At 39.7% G+C, this 14,643-nt stretch overlaps 1 protein-coding gene and 1 long non-coding RNA gene across 7 annotated transcripts in view; one reads left to right on the forward strand and one right to left on the reverse strand.

Moving 5' to 3' along the window:
- PTK2 (protein tyrosine kinase 2) overlaps nucleotides 1–14,643 on the reverse strand; it is a 221,046-nt gene that overhangs the window by 165,838 nt on the left and 40,565 nt on the right. For 4 of the 6 annotated variants that reach the window (XM_082235524.1, XM_082235523.1, XM_082235516.1 and 1 more), the window contains one exon: nucleotides 4,752–4,778. The exons of the other annotated variants lie outside the window; for them this stretch is intronic. The gene's annotated coding sequence lies outside the window, so the exon portion shown is untranslated. Of the gene's footprint in view, nucleotides 1–4,751; nucleotides 4,779–14,643 lie in introns of those variants that run through there. 6 annotated transcript variants of the gene reach the window in all.
- Nucleotides 1,644–4,577, forward strand: LOC309539666. The gene is made up of 3 exons (XR_014222931.1): nucleotides 1,644–2,089; nucleotides 3,348–3,566; nucleotides 3,700–4,577. It is a non-coding gene; the product is annotated as an uncharacterized lncRNA (long non-coding RNA).

Raw genomic sequence — 14,643 nt, forward strand, 5'->3', positions numbered from 1 at the left:
TGTGTGTTGTTGTTATTATAGTTGTTGTTGGTTTTTAAAAGTGTGCTAATCCCGTTGCTCAGTCCCATCTCCTGCCAACCTAGCAGTTCGAAAGCACGTCAAAGTGCAAGTAGATAAATAGGTACCACTCCGGCAGGAAGGTAAACGCAGTTTCCGTGCACTGCTCTGGTTCGCCAGAAGTGGCTTAGTCATGCTGGCCACATGACCCGGAAGCTGTACGCCGGCTCCCTCGGCCAATAAAGCGAGAGGAGCGCTGCAACCCCAGAGTCGGTCACAACTGGACCTAATGGTCAGGGGACCCTTTACCTTTACCTTTATTAGTATTATGGCTTTCCCGACTGTTGTATCCTGAGTTGTAGTGTCATATCTCAACCATGGTCAGATCTTAGCAGCATTTACAAAGTGTTATCTAGTAGATAGTATTCTTGCCTGTAAACATCAGCAACCAACTAATGCCCCCTAGCATGGTGCCAAAAACCAATAATCAGGATGAAACATAGAACCCTGCCATTAACTACTTGTTATCAGTGAATATCCCTAAGGCACTTTTCACAAGCACAAGATTGCAAACAGATGTCCATGCAAGTGTTCAGCTTGGCTAGCTCTGTCTAGCAGACAGAAATCTCCCTCAAAATTGGTAAGTTAATTCTCTTTTAAACTAAATGTTGATGTTCTTCCAGAAGATGAAAGCCACATACAGAAATTACCTTTTTCCTCCTTAAAAAAAAGGACCCATTAATTAACTGCAGATGACTTTGAATGGTTTATTTCAAAACAGAAGGAAAACAAATGTACAATATTTAGAAGTGCCTAAACACCTAGATGATGTTCAGTAAAAAATAATAATGGACAGAAGTGGATCTGCATGCAGGCCCATAACCTTGTGCCCATAGCACAAGGAAAAATAAAATAGAAATGCCAGTTATAAAAAATACATACTTTCAGGAAATTATCAGATAAATTTTAAAATTTATGACAGGAAAATCAGTGTTTATTACACTTATATTCCAGCTTTTCACCAAGGAGCTCAGTGCAGCATTCTAATGAGTGAGAAGCCCAAGTAAATTGGGTGAGAGGTTTACATCTGAGTAGAGATCTGAAGCTGGGTCTCAACAGTCCTGGTCCAACAGTCTAACGACTATACCTCATCATTCATCAATAAACAAAGAGACAGCCAGCTGAGAGGTTGTCAGCAAAATTAACCATGCAAAGAAAATTTTTGCATCCTTAAGCTCCCTTTACAGTAGCCAATAGTAATGCCCCCCACCCAAAAATATAAAAGAAAAAAAAAGGTAGCAGCAGAGATAAGGCCATCATTATTGTGGTCATATTGCAGGGAGACAAGAGGTGTGGCTAAGAGTAAGCTGCTTTATGGCAACCCTGAAATGTTATCCATTGTTATTATCCAGCCTTTCAGAAATGTGTTTGTTTTATTTTGTGTGCATGTGTGTCTGTGTGTGAGTGAGAGAGAGAGAGAGCGCGAGCGCATGCGCGCTCCCAGTCTGGTAGTGGTGGGTTAATGCAAAAATCAAACACTTTCACCTATACTACTCCAATCATTTCTGCAATCCACCCACCTGCTTTTATCTTTTATAAAAATGCAGTGCGACCCTCAAAGGTTATAAACACTATAGTAGAATATAGTACACTGACCCTCACCTGTATAGGAACACTTTCTGTTATAGCTAGCAAAACAAAACTCCGACTGAAAGGCTGCTGTAAAAGTAATTATACTTAAATTGACGCTTCAGAATTCTTCCCACCCCAAATCTCGCACTCAACTGAACGTACAACACAGAAGCCTTTGCCTCCATAGATTTGCTTTTCAAAAGGCAAAAGAAGATACATGCATCAAATTAAAATTCCAAGTCAACTCTGAATCTGGGCATGGTGTGTCAGTCTACTCTTGTAAGTCTATGGTCATAAGTGCATACTCTGAGGTTGCCAGGCAACCACAGGATATAATACTATAGGTCATCTAGTGTTGAGGGAGGGAATCAGAAGAGTAAACTAAAACAGGATGAATGGGGGAAACAGAAATTCCACACATATATAATGCTGGTGGCTTAGAGAAAGAGAGCAGTGCAAGGTGCATAAGTTCTATATAACAATTTCTGAACTTGCTAAAGTAGAATTAGATGCTTATTTTCAAGTCTTACCAAAAAAAACCCATGCAAAGAAAATGCATTTCTCAGGCTTCCAGTCTTATCAACTTGTGCACTGATCCCTTTGCATTGAACAGTACAGCACAGCCAGGGAGATTCATTCAGGTTCTCATTGCTAAAATGGCAACAATGCTACAGTGGTGCCTCGCAAGACAAAAAGAATCCGTTCTGTGATTCTCTTTGTCTAGCGGTTTTTTCATCTTGCGAAGCAAGCCCATTGAAGGATTAGCAGATTAGCGCTATTAGCGGCTTTTAGCGGCTTATCTGCTGATCGGATCAGCTGATAAGCGGCTTAGCGGCTTAGAAAAAGGGGGGAAAGGAAAAAAAAACAGCAGGAACTCGCAAGACATTTTCGTCTTGCGAAGCAAGCCCATAGGAGATTCGTTTTGCGAAGCACCTCCAAAACGGAAAACCCTTTCGTCTTGCGGGGCACCACTGTACTCTACATCTGCATCATATCTACTTGACACCTACCTTTTAATTTTACTACTTTTTTAATTTAACAATTAAATTTAGTTTCCCAATATTTCATATATCAATGATCCATACAAATATTGAAGTACTAGTAGCATTGATATTTATTCAATTGAAATCAGAAACCATAATACTTCAACCTCCCTCTTAATACTGCACAAAACAATAATAATGGGGAGAAATGGGAAAAACGCGGAGATGACGAAGGAAGCAAAGTCAAGCATGTGATTTAATGAATTTATCCACCATATCTCAAACATCAACCACATCTACAAAAACTGAGATAGATGCTCAATTTTTTTATTTAAAAAAATCAGATAAAACATTTATTTATGTACATGCTACAAGATGTCTGGCCAAGAGGACTTTATATACAAATAAAGTGCTGGAGCACAGCCTTCAATACAGATCTAAAGTGATAAAAATTTAACAAGTTGCCCTCAGACGCCTCCAGTGATTTGCACTCTCAAATCCTCAAGTCTCATATTCTTGGCCTCAATTAAAAAAGCAAGAGCAAAGTAAGTGGCAAAGACTTCAAAGCTATGATAGAAATTAGAGAAATGTAGGATAACTCCCTTATGTGATGGTTTAACAAACTACCTAATCAAGTAATGCATTCAACAGCACACACTTAATCATCCCCACAAAAAGGTTTAACTCTGAAATCAAAGAGGAAAGGAAATGTTCACAATGACCTTTATCTTCCAGCAACGACAAGAACAACAGAATCTATATTTAATCCGATTGTTAGCTGCACACTATGACCAAGGAGCACTGGAAAAGTCCACTGCTACAATGCTTCCCCACAGAGTAGAGATGCATTGTAATGGAAATGTTCAGAACAGAAAAGACAGACATACAAAAGAGTCGAAGACGATTCCAGACAGTTACTGCATAGTGCTAAAAAAGTGCTATCAGATATATTCTGTTGTTGTTGTTGTTGTTGTTGTTGTTGTTGTTGTTGTTGTTGTTTTAAAGTGTTGCTTTTCAAATCTTCAATTTGCCTTGATGCCTATTCTGCATACTAAAAACAAAATTCTGTTCCAAGTAGTTGTGAGAGAGGGATAAGCAGAAGTAAAAAAAATCACCTGAACAAAAACACAAGATCACATATTGCAGCACTAAGAGGCAAGAACCTCCTTAAAGATTGTCCTGTAAGCAGCATAAATAGTATGGCAGACAGCTAAAATTGTCATTGCGTTCTACTGAGGGGTGTTTAGGGTCACAGTTCCTGAAAAGGCTATGGTTTCATTAGGACTTCAGAGATTGTTAGTTGGTAACAGTACGAGGTTCAGTAATAATAAAAACTGTGTTCTTTATTTTATATAAACACAGGGCACTCTGTTTGCAGAAGGTCACACTGCCTTTCATGTAGCCTTCTGTATTTCCCACATAAACTCGAAAGTTTTCAGTTCAGCTTTCCAAATACAAAATGCACCTACTAAAGAAATGATGGCTTTCACAGATAGACTGAGGAAACCACCAGCTACTAGTTTAAAAGTCAGAGTCCACTGACAATCTAGTCATTTGTGGTGATGGCAGCAAATAAATAAATGCATGGATCAGGTTCTTTTGTGTGTGATTTAATAGATACAAGTCTACTGAAAAACATAAATAAATTAGGAAGGTTGGGATGCGATGCCTCTTAGCTAGCCCTCTATACTCCATACCATCTCCATACTCACCACACTGAATGTCTTACTTTAAAAGTAAGTACCAAAGGGTAGTTTATTCCTACAAGCCTTACTCTAAAATCCTGACTCATCAACACCTCTTCTTATTTTCACTGGGATGTGGGTGGCGCTGTGGTCTAAACCACTGAGCCTCTTGGGCTTCCTGATCGGAAGGTTGGCGGTTCGAATCTGCACAACAGGATGAGCTCCCGTTGCTCTGTCCCAGATTCTGCCAACCTAGCAGTTCTAAAGCACACCAGCGCAAGTAGATAAATAGGTACTGCTGTGTTGGGACTTTTACACACCCCATAACTATATAGCTTACAAAATACATTAATGATCACTAAGCAATACAAAAAATTACAGGCATCTTACTTGGCCATATTTTAGAATTATATCATTATAAAAGCTAACATTTATTATTACAACAATATCTTACCTGCTGAAAAAGAAAGTCTGGAAATATCTGCAATAATTAAAAAGAAATATATATTAGTGTAAATAACATTCGGTGCAATCTTTTTAATTTACAATGCCATTCTCTTGAGCTACATAAGTTGGAAATGGTCATATTTCAATCTCAAAAGTCTATCCCCATCACTAGTCTAACCTATGATGTCTGAACTGACAAACCATGCATATAACTAGCTAGGAAGCTATAATCGGCAATTGTGATTTGAAATATAGTTGCTACCTATGGTCATAGCTGTCAACTTTTCCCTTTTCTTGCAAGGAATCCTATTCGGAATAAGGGAATTTTCCTTAAAAAAAGGGAAAGGTTGACAGCTAATGCCTATGGTTTGGTGGATTATCTAAACTGATAAACTGATCCAGCTTTTCTGCAACTTTTAAGGCCAATTTTGAAGTTACATTAACAGCAGGAATTCCAGCTGCTAATCCCCAACATCTCTCCAATTCACAATAAGAGAAGAGCTTGATCATCATTAAAAGCTGGCATGGATATATCAAAGGTTAGAAAGCATGGAGAAATACATATCAACAAGAAAATGCTAATGTTATATATTTAGTTAGGCTTATAATCAATGTTTCATGTTGTAAAAACTAATAAAACTTTAATGAAAAACAATTAAGTAAAATAATTACACCAAAAACTGAAAGCTTCCCAGCTCAGCCTACAGCATATTTCAAACACAATCTGAGATCTGCCTCTAAGAATATACAGTTATTGCTGAAAACCACATAGCAGCCAGAAATAAAAACAACTCTCAAAATGCAGTAACACAATATTTACCAATATAACATGTTAGTTAAGTTGTAGTGAATAGAAAAGCAGCCAGGAGCCAAAAAGGCTACAAAACATTTTTGAATGCATTTGCGTCTTTGAACAGTTAACCCATTTGTCAGTTTCAAAAGCAGTTCTCCTTACAGCATGGGAAGGGAGGTTCTTTCAAATTGCAACTCCCATCCATCCCTGACCATTGGCCATGCTGGCTGAGTTTGACACCAAACTCAAATGGGGTCTCCACCATCGTTCAGCCTGGACACTGAGATCCAGCACCGAGGGCCTCCTGGCGAGAATTGAAGCTACAGGGAACCAGGCCAAGTGTCTTTTTGGTAATGGCGCCCACCCTGTGGAACGCACTCCCATCAGATGTCAAGGAGATGAGTAACTATATAACCTTTAGAAGACATCTGAAGGGGGCCCTGTATAGAAAAGGTTTTTTAAGGTATAATGTTTTATTATGTTTTTATATATGCTGGGGCAACCCAGTCAAATGGGTGGGGTACAAATAATAAACTACTATCATCATCATCATCATCATCATCATCATCATTATTGATGGCATCTGGAGGGCCATCTGTTTCCCAGCTCTCCCTGCAGAACCTTGGACTTTAGCTAGACTGTAGTTCTGGGAGATAGGATGAAAAAGAATTTAGTGCATATTACAGCACATGTATAGATGTAGACATAATTCTAATAGACTTCCCCAAAAAATTCCTCAAGGCAAAAAAAAGAGGACAAAATATGTGCATTTATTTTGGGGGGAGATGGGTGCCAGAAAAATTGGGGTTGTCTCTTATGGGTGGGGCTAGAAGCCAAAAGTAGGTGGGACAAGAGATGTGGTTCGTTTCTAAAACCTCTTTTTATTTAAATCATTAAAACAGTAAAATTATATATTCTAACAAATAAGGTACAATAAAGTAAATGAAGACATCTGTTTAAAATACTAACAGTATTACAACAATCTGAAAGCCACACACGGTTGATCATTAAACTTGGGTAAATGACTGGTTAAACTGGGGGGGAATTGTTTTGTTATTATGTTATGTATTATTGTGTCCTTATATTGTAAACCAGCCCGTAATCCTCAATTTAAGGGTGCTATAGCTATATATGCAGTATTCCCACTTATTGAGGAGATATGGTCAAACTAGTACCAAGGAAAAACCTACCATAAACACAGACCTAGAGAGAAAGAGAGCAAGATAAATTATTAAACTCCACATTTCTGACTTCCACACCACCACTTCAAGTGTTTGGGGCTAAGCTAGTTCATTACGAATTTAGAAGAGACTGGTTTGTCTTTAAGGGTGCCACAGGATTTTGTCTTACAAAACTAGGCAACACTCAGGGGAGAACACAGAAAAGCTCAAGGGTAACAATTCCACCAAGAAAAATGCTCACTAAACCATCTGCTCACTAGCAAGTCAGGCTGATGTAATGAGAGAAGCCCTTAAATATAAGAAAACAAAAAGCAGGCAGGAAAGAGCAACACAAACTTCAGGAATGGAAAGCCTTACGTTGCCTCCGGCAATAGATTCCATAAACAACAGTTATTGGTATATACAGCCTCCTTAAGACAGCAGAAGCCTTACAGTATTCTAGTATAGGTGGATGCACCCACAGATTTATTTTTGCTAAGCAGCACGCTATCTTGGATCTGTCACATCAATGAATTATAATCTGGGGATATTTGTAGCACTAAAATTTTAACCCAGTTCTCTTTAAAAAAAAAGTAAAGGGTGTTACAAAAATTCTGTTTCATTATTTGAAAATTCCCTTATGAAAAAAGCATGTAAGCCTGGACAATCTTCTGAACAGACATGGGAAAGGAAAGGCAGCTCATGTCCTGACACGCTTCTGTGAAAAAAGTGTTATAGGAACTTGGGGAGGGGGGTGAGAGAATTATCTATATCTGGTCAGCAACAACCTCCTCACCCAAGATACATACAATGGATATAGGCAAAGTAGGAAGCTAATGTATCCAAAGCTAATGCACACTGACATTATTTTTTAAAGATATGCACAATTTCAAAGTAAATACTGCCCCAGACATTACAAAATGAACAATTCCATGCTGCCCTGGTTTGCATGTCACACTGAGCCAAACTATGGCTTACATCAATACATGGTCTCCCAGAGAATACATCACAGCTGCTTTGCTCCTCTCTATGTTTTGTTTTTTGTTTTTGTTTTTCTTTTGCTATAGCGCAGGGTGCTTTCCAAAGTCCTGCTCATGGTTAAGTTCTATCCACACTAACCACGAACTGTAACAAAGAACAAAGGGAAAAGTAGGCACTACCAAAACCAGTGTTGCACAGTTACTTCTTCACAACTTGCATTAATTAGATCAGAAATTCTCTATAGCAATGTAGATTACTCAATGAGATTTGACAAATATAAATATAAACTACCATCACTTTTCAATAAATTCAATTGCAGCATTCCTAATTTGAATAAATACAATGTGCTTTGATCTCACTACAAATGGGAGATCAAATCAAGGGACTGCTGCTATATATGGTCACTGTGTGAATAGTCTCAGACTGCATTTTCTACACTCCTTTGACCCTACAGCATTTTCCTCTCAACACACATATGTACATGTAACCACACATGTGATAACCCATCATGCATTTGATTCTAGTCCACAAATGTTTGTTCCATAATAAACATGTTAGTCTTCACTGCTATCTTCACGCTATGCTTGACAGCTTTCGGAAACATCTGGCTGCCTGAAGCAGATTGGACTAAATTGGGATGACCAAGCAATCATGCTCTTGTGTTCTTACACAACAAGGGAAAGGGTCATAGCTCTGTTCTAGAGCATCTGCTTTGCATGCAGGATGTCCCAGATTCAGTTCTTGGTATCTCTAGGCTTCAGAGACACCTCCAGCCTGAAATCCTACTATTGGACTGACCAGTTTGATAAGGCAGCTTCTTATGTTCCTGTGTAACAGCCATACCCAATAACCACTCCTGCACTCATTTAATAGGGCAGACTGGTCATTTTAAAGGATTTGTACACAATTTCATTCATTCAAGAAGTCTTCCAAATTTTACCCTCCACTCTCACAGCTCAATTTTTGGAAACAGTTCAGGACAGAAATCACCCATGATTCTTGGTATATCTCGTATTTGCATGACATTTTACAATTTTAGCTTTGAGGTGCTTTCTCCCATAAGGTATGTGGTGCAAAGTATTTGTAGTTCCACTGTATTGTATTTTTAATCATTTTTTCTTGTTCTAGTTGTCCTCTTTTTGACATTTAAGACTGTTTTCTATTTATGTAACAAAAATAAAAAAGACAGTCTCCCAAACAGCAATGGATAACTATATGTTAGTTGTGCTGTGCTCTGGAGTCAGCATAAAAATATTTAAAGGGAAAATATGTACAGTGCTAAAATGTGCACACTCCTGCATCAAAACAAAGCAAGTCCAATAAAAAGAGGGTGTTAACTTGTGAAAATGAGTTTTGTGGTGGTACCCAAGCTGTACTTAATCAAGTCTGAATTCTGGAGCTGTTCTTGATATATAACTTGATTGGACTGATAGAATATGTTTTGTTGGAAAAGATCAAGGTGCTAATTGTCCCAAGTTCAGACCCAATGCTAAAAGCATAGTTTGCTATTAAGTTAACTAGACTTCTGATTGTGCATTTCTCTCTGCTCTCTCCTCTTCCAGTGCAGCTGCAGATTCCTGTTCTCAACCATCCATAATTTACCCTGTAGTTAGTAAAACAATACTTCATTGAAACAAGCCCAGATCAAACTGTGGTTTAACTGACCAGAGTTCCCTGTTTGAGTGTAATGCTTAACTCTAGTTTGCTCAAACCAGGAAACATTTCCAAACTTTGTGGATGTACTAGAGAAGAAAAGGAGAGGGATAGTGTATAAACTCAAAGTTTACTGCTGCTCAGGCATGTCACTCTAAACCAGGGGTAGGCAACCTAAGGCCCATGGACCATAAGCCCACGGGGGTCGTTTAACCAGCCCCCAAGCCACCCCCAAACCGAGCCGCTTGCTCAGTGAGTCCCCGCGCGCAGCGCGATGCACGGACTCGCTTCAGAGGCACCGAAAATCACGTCTGCGCAGATGCCGGAAATCGTGCAATCCGGCCCACGGAGGGATCTCCGCTGGAGTGAACCGGCCCAGGCAAGGTACACCTTGCCGACCCCTGCTCTAAACCATGGTTCAGCCTTATATCTAGACCAAATTACTGTGTTTTGTATTTTTAGAATAATTTTTAAGACTAAGTGGCTCTGAATGTCTTTTGACTTATGGAGCAAGACTTTTTAAAAAGAACAAACATTTCTATGTCAACTCTGCATTGCACAACTCTTTAAACTAGCAATGATTTGCCTAATAGATAGACCTCAACTCTGTCTTGCATATGAGAAACACCAACTGTGGTTGACAAGCTACAAAACAGTATTGGGAGGTCCCTTTAATCGGCCAAGTAAAACAGTGGAATACGTCAGTTTAAGTTTATTTAAGGTTTATACCATCCAATCAGAAAAGGACACTTACTATTTTCTTTTCAAGACCTGCTAACATTCAGAATGTGCTGCCAGAAAACAAGTGGTGGCCTCAATGAACTACAGTTGTTTCTAGCTATGTATACAGAGCTGTTTCTATCATGTTCAATACTGAATCGTATGGTCTCAGTTGTAACAGTAATCCAACACTGGTTCTCTTCATAATGCCCTCTTTCTGCCCAGATTCCTGTCTACATAATCTCAAAAGCCAGTAAGCATGTGAGCTGCACTTTACCAAATCCACGTGGGAACTCTGACAAGTGGGAACAGAAGATCTCAACTGTACACTCACTTCTCAATGCCATTTACAGGAGGTAAAATTGTGTTTGCCATTGTGGCCCATGCAAAACCTGGCCCAGTCAAAATCCTATCTGATGGCATTATTGTTGTCACCCAAACCCTCTCCTGAATCTCCAGAGACAAAGAGTAGGTTTTCCCAATAGTTTTGCCACTCTCCTTAATGTGTTTTATGTGTTGATGGGATAGCACATGTTCTCCGTATGCCAACTGAAGAAAGATGCTTCTCTTTAACCCGCAAGTTACTGAAAATATTGTCAGGATATAACAAGTGTTATGAACTACTTAGAGAATCTGTCCCCTCCCCCCAGTGTAACTTTAGATTTCTTTCATTCTTTATGGAAATTAAATTAATATTTATAGTTAGAGTTTATTATGTTTTGGACGAGCCATCAGCTGTGCCTAACCCTTCGCTCAAGCTTCCAGTTGTGGAGTGGTGCTGGGAAATTACACAGGCTGAGAGGTACATTGCATGTTATTTGCTCCTGGGCAGTCCTACCATCACATCCCTCTTATAGAAGTACCTAGGTCTGAGTGGAAAAACCTGAGACATGAAGTGGCTACAGTGATCTGACAATTGGAAACACTCTTGGCAAACTCTTGGATAGAAAACTCAGCTCTGTTTTCACTTCTTAGCAGGATGCTATAAGCTAATGACAAAAACTGAAGCAGACAGGCCCACTCTGAAGTGAAGGCATGAGGCAGGAGTTGGTAGAATCATAGAATCATAGAGTTGGAAGAGACCACAAGGGCCATCGAGTCCAACCCCCTGCCAAGCAGGAAACACCATCAGAGCACTCCTGACATATGGTTGTCACGCCTCTGCTTAAAGACCTCCAAAGAAGGAGACTCCACCACACTCCTTGGCAGCAAATTCCACTGTCGAACAGCTCTTACTGTCAGGTAATGCAGGTGAACTGTGCACAAGCAAGCTGCCAGCCAGCTCTGCTGAGGCTCTTTTTATTAGCACAATATGCAAAACCAGTCAGATACATTTTGGACTGTGACCTTTACACATCTTCCAATCCCGAGATCGAGGGGTGGTACAAAGTTATTTTGGCACCTGTTTCCACCGCGTCACTTTCCCCTTGCACAATGTATGATGAAGGAGACAAAGGTCACAGACAGGGCATGGCAGACCACTGAAAAAGCCAAAGGTTAGATAGAGGGCATGATGTTCAGAGAGCTGTGGTTTGTCTGTGGGTGGAAGTGTGCTCCACACCCGAAGGTCACGCGGTCAGACAGCTGAGGCTGCCTGCGGGCGGAAGTGTGCTCCACACCCAGCGGTCATTCCTTCACACTCAGTGGACCATAGAGGAACTGACTCCCAAGTAGCCTCTCTAGCTCCATTCACTAGCACTAAATTAATCATAAGAGTACACAGAGTCTGGTGGGTAATCTGCTTCAAAAGAACACTTTCTAAATATTCTGCCCGCCAGGTAAAAGCTGTCTCTCAGTCCAGGCCAGCATTTCATACACTCTCTTAAATACTTTATTCTTCCACTTATTAGTCAACCCTTGCAATTCAGAGTCTTAATGATCCTGTAACATTTTTCAGTCTGACAGTTCAACTAACAGCACATACACAAAACTCCTCCGCCTTCAAAGCCAATTCAAATACAGTGGTGCCCCGCAAGACAAATGCCTCGCAAGACGAAAAACTCGCTAGACGAAAGAGTTTTCCGTTTTTTGAGTCGTTCCGCAAGACGGATTTCCCTATGGGCTTGCTTCGCAAGACGAAACGTCTTGCGAGTTCTTGCGAGTTGTTTCCTTTTTCTTAAAGCCGCTAATAGCCACTAATAGCCGTGCTTCGCAAGACGGAAAAACCGCAAGATGAAGAGACTCGCGGAACGGATTAATTTCGTCTTGTGAGGCACCACTGTATGGATGGTTTTATTTTTTTATTATTTTACAGAATTTATATACTACTTGCTCAAAAACAACAACAACAACAACAACACCCTCCAAGCCACTGTAGCAAATACCAAGTGGTATATCAATAATAATAATAAATAATAATAATAATAATAATAATTTATATCCTGCCCTCCCCAGCCGAAGCCGGGCTCAGGGCGTCTAACAACAATCAAATAATCAAACATTCTAAAAACATTTCATTATAAAAATTAATTAAATCAAATTGTGTAGGTTGCCAGAGGAGGGAGTCAGGCTGTGCCCTGACCAAAGGCCTGGTGGAACAACTCTGTCTTGCAGGCCCTGCAGAAAGATGTCAGGTCCCGCAGGGCCCTAGTCTCTTGTGACAGAGTGTTCCACCAGATTGGAGCCGCAGCCGAGAAAGCCCTGGCTCTGGTTGAGGCCAGCCTAACCTCAAGTAGGACTGCCCCACCTCCTATTCACCTTTTTGTCGCAATTCACCACCTCCATTAATGAACCCAAAGCAACTCAGGATGTGTATCTTCCTATGGGAATCCGGGTTTTAAGATCTTCTGGGGAAGTCTTTCTCTCAGTCCTTTCACATTCACAGGCATGTTTAGTGAGGACACAAGAGAGCACCTTCTTAGTAGCTTGCTCCCAGATTGTGGAATGCAATGTTATGCTGCCCTGCTTTCTGCTTTCCTTTTACTGACAGGCAAAGACTGATTTGTTCAACAGGCCTAGGTACAAATGAAATAAGTAATATGTGTATTTAATGGATACACTCATCAGTATCATGTATCCAAACTTCATACAATAATCCTATTGTTTTCTTCTGCAGGTTAAAATATAAACTTTAAAAAAATGGATTCATTCAGGAGAGAAACTGCAAATCCTCCTTCTAAGTTAGACCATTGATTTATCCACCTCTAGCTAAATATTCCCAAGACCACTTTTTTCTTTATTGCTCCAGTTAGTGGTAAAGAATTATGGGGCTTCACAAAAAGTAAGACTGGAAAAGAAAAAACATGCAATTTAAAATGACCAAAGAGGAAGATAAGGACAAGGGATGATAAAAGATGTCAATCTGAAGAACTAATATGGTAAATACTTTGTCCTCCTCACAGTCTGGCTGTTCCACTTTTCACATGAAAGGTGGAGAATCCACTCCATAGAAGGACTCCAAAGTCTACAGCCTACAAAGACTATAATCTAACAAAGGAATTCCAGGTAGCATGAATGAACTGTGCACTGTTTGTATAAGCCATCTGCTTACAGGGATTCCTGAAGTTACAGTGAAACATCTAGAAATGTTAAATGTGTGCTTTTTTTGTCAGAGCACTGATAAGAATAACACATTCAGCTTGAATGGTTGTGGGTGTCCATTAAGAGTCAAATGAATATATTTAGTGTAGAACCATTAAAGCATAATCAACATTTAAAATGATGGCTGAAGCGTATCTTTCCCGTAATGCACTGTGCAGACCAATCAATTTATGTGTATTAACAGCATAATGACACCGACTTTCTCCCAATAACAAGAGGCAAGTTTTAATCACCAATCAAATATTGGTACAAATATTTGGCACAAATATATCTTGGAGGTCAAAGAAAGGTAGCTAATAAATGCTACATATATGTTGTGGGAAGTGGAGGAACCAATGACATTTTCCTTACCTAAAACACGTGGCCACACACAATCCGCCCACCCCTTGCAAGAGCTGAGGGCTTGTCAAGCAAGCAGCAACCACCAGGCACGGCTGGTGTGTTGTATTCTGACTGGTGAGCCACCAATTATGCAGGCCTTCATCAAATACACCTCTGGGGCATTTTTAATCCAAAGGCAATAAACACATTTTATTAATGCAGCAAATGCTGCTAGATGGGAAATTCTGAACACTTAAACTTTTAATACAAAGACACATCTATATCTAAGCAACGTAGAGCATGTTCTTCCAGTTATCAGGGAAGTGGGACTTTAAACTCAAGGATTAAGTCCTAGCCACCTTTTTTCCAGACTACAAATTCCAAAATCCCTAACCATTAGCTATGCCTGCTGGTGCTGGTGAGAGACGATGGCAGCCAAACATATGGGAGGGCCACAAGTTAGCTACTCCTGTTTTAGTGTGACATCCAAATGTTGTGAGTAATGGAAAAAAGCTGATCCACAATTGATTTATAGTCACAATTGTCTCACTACTTTTACGAAAACTCAATGCCACTTAGAAATTGCTATATGCTCAATATCTTTAAATCAGTGAAGATAATTGGTTTACAAAATAAAAATGTGAACAAATTGAAACTAGCTCTTGTGACATTCTTTGATAAAACTGAGCTGACTGAGGAAACAAATGTTTCAGTACCACACAGTTTTATGT

Source organism: Podarcis vaucheri, assembly GCF_965113315.1.
Source record: "Podarcis vaucheri genome assembly, chromosome: 8".
Taxonomy (NCBI): domain Eukaryota; kingdom Metazoa; phylum Chordata; class Lepidosauria; order Squamata; family Lacertidae; genus Podarcis; species Podarcis vaucheri.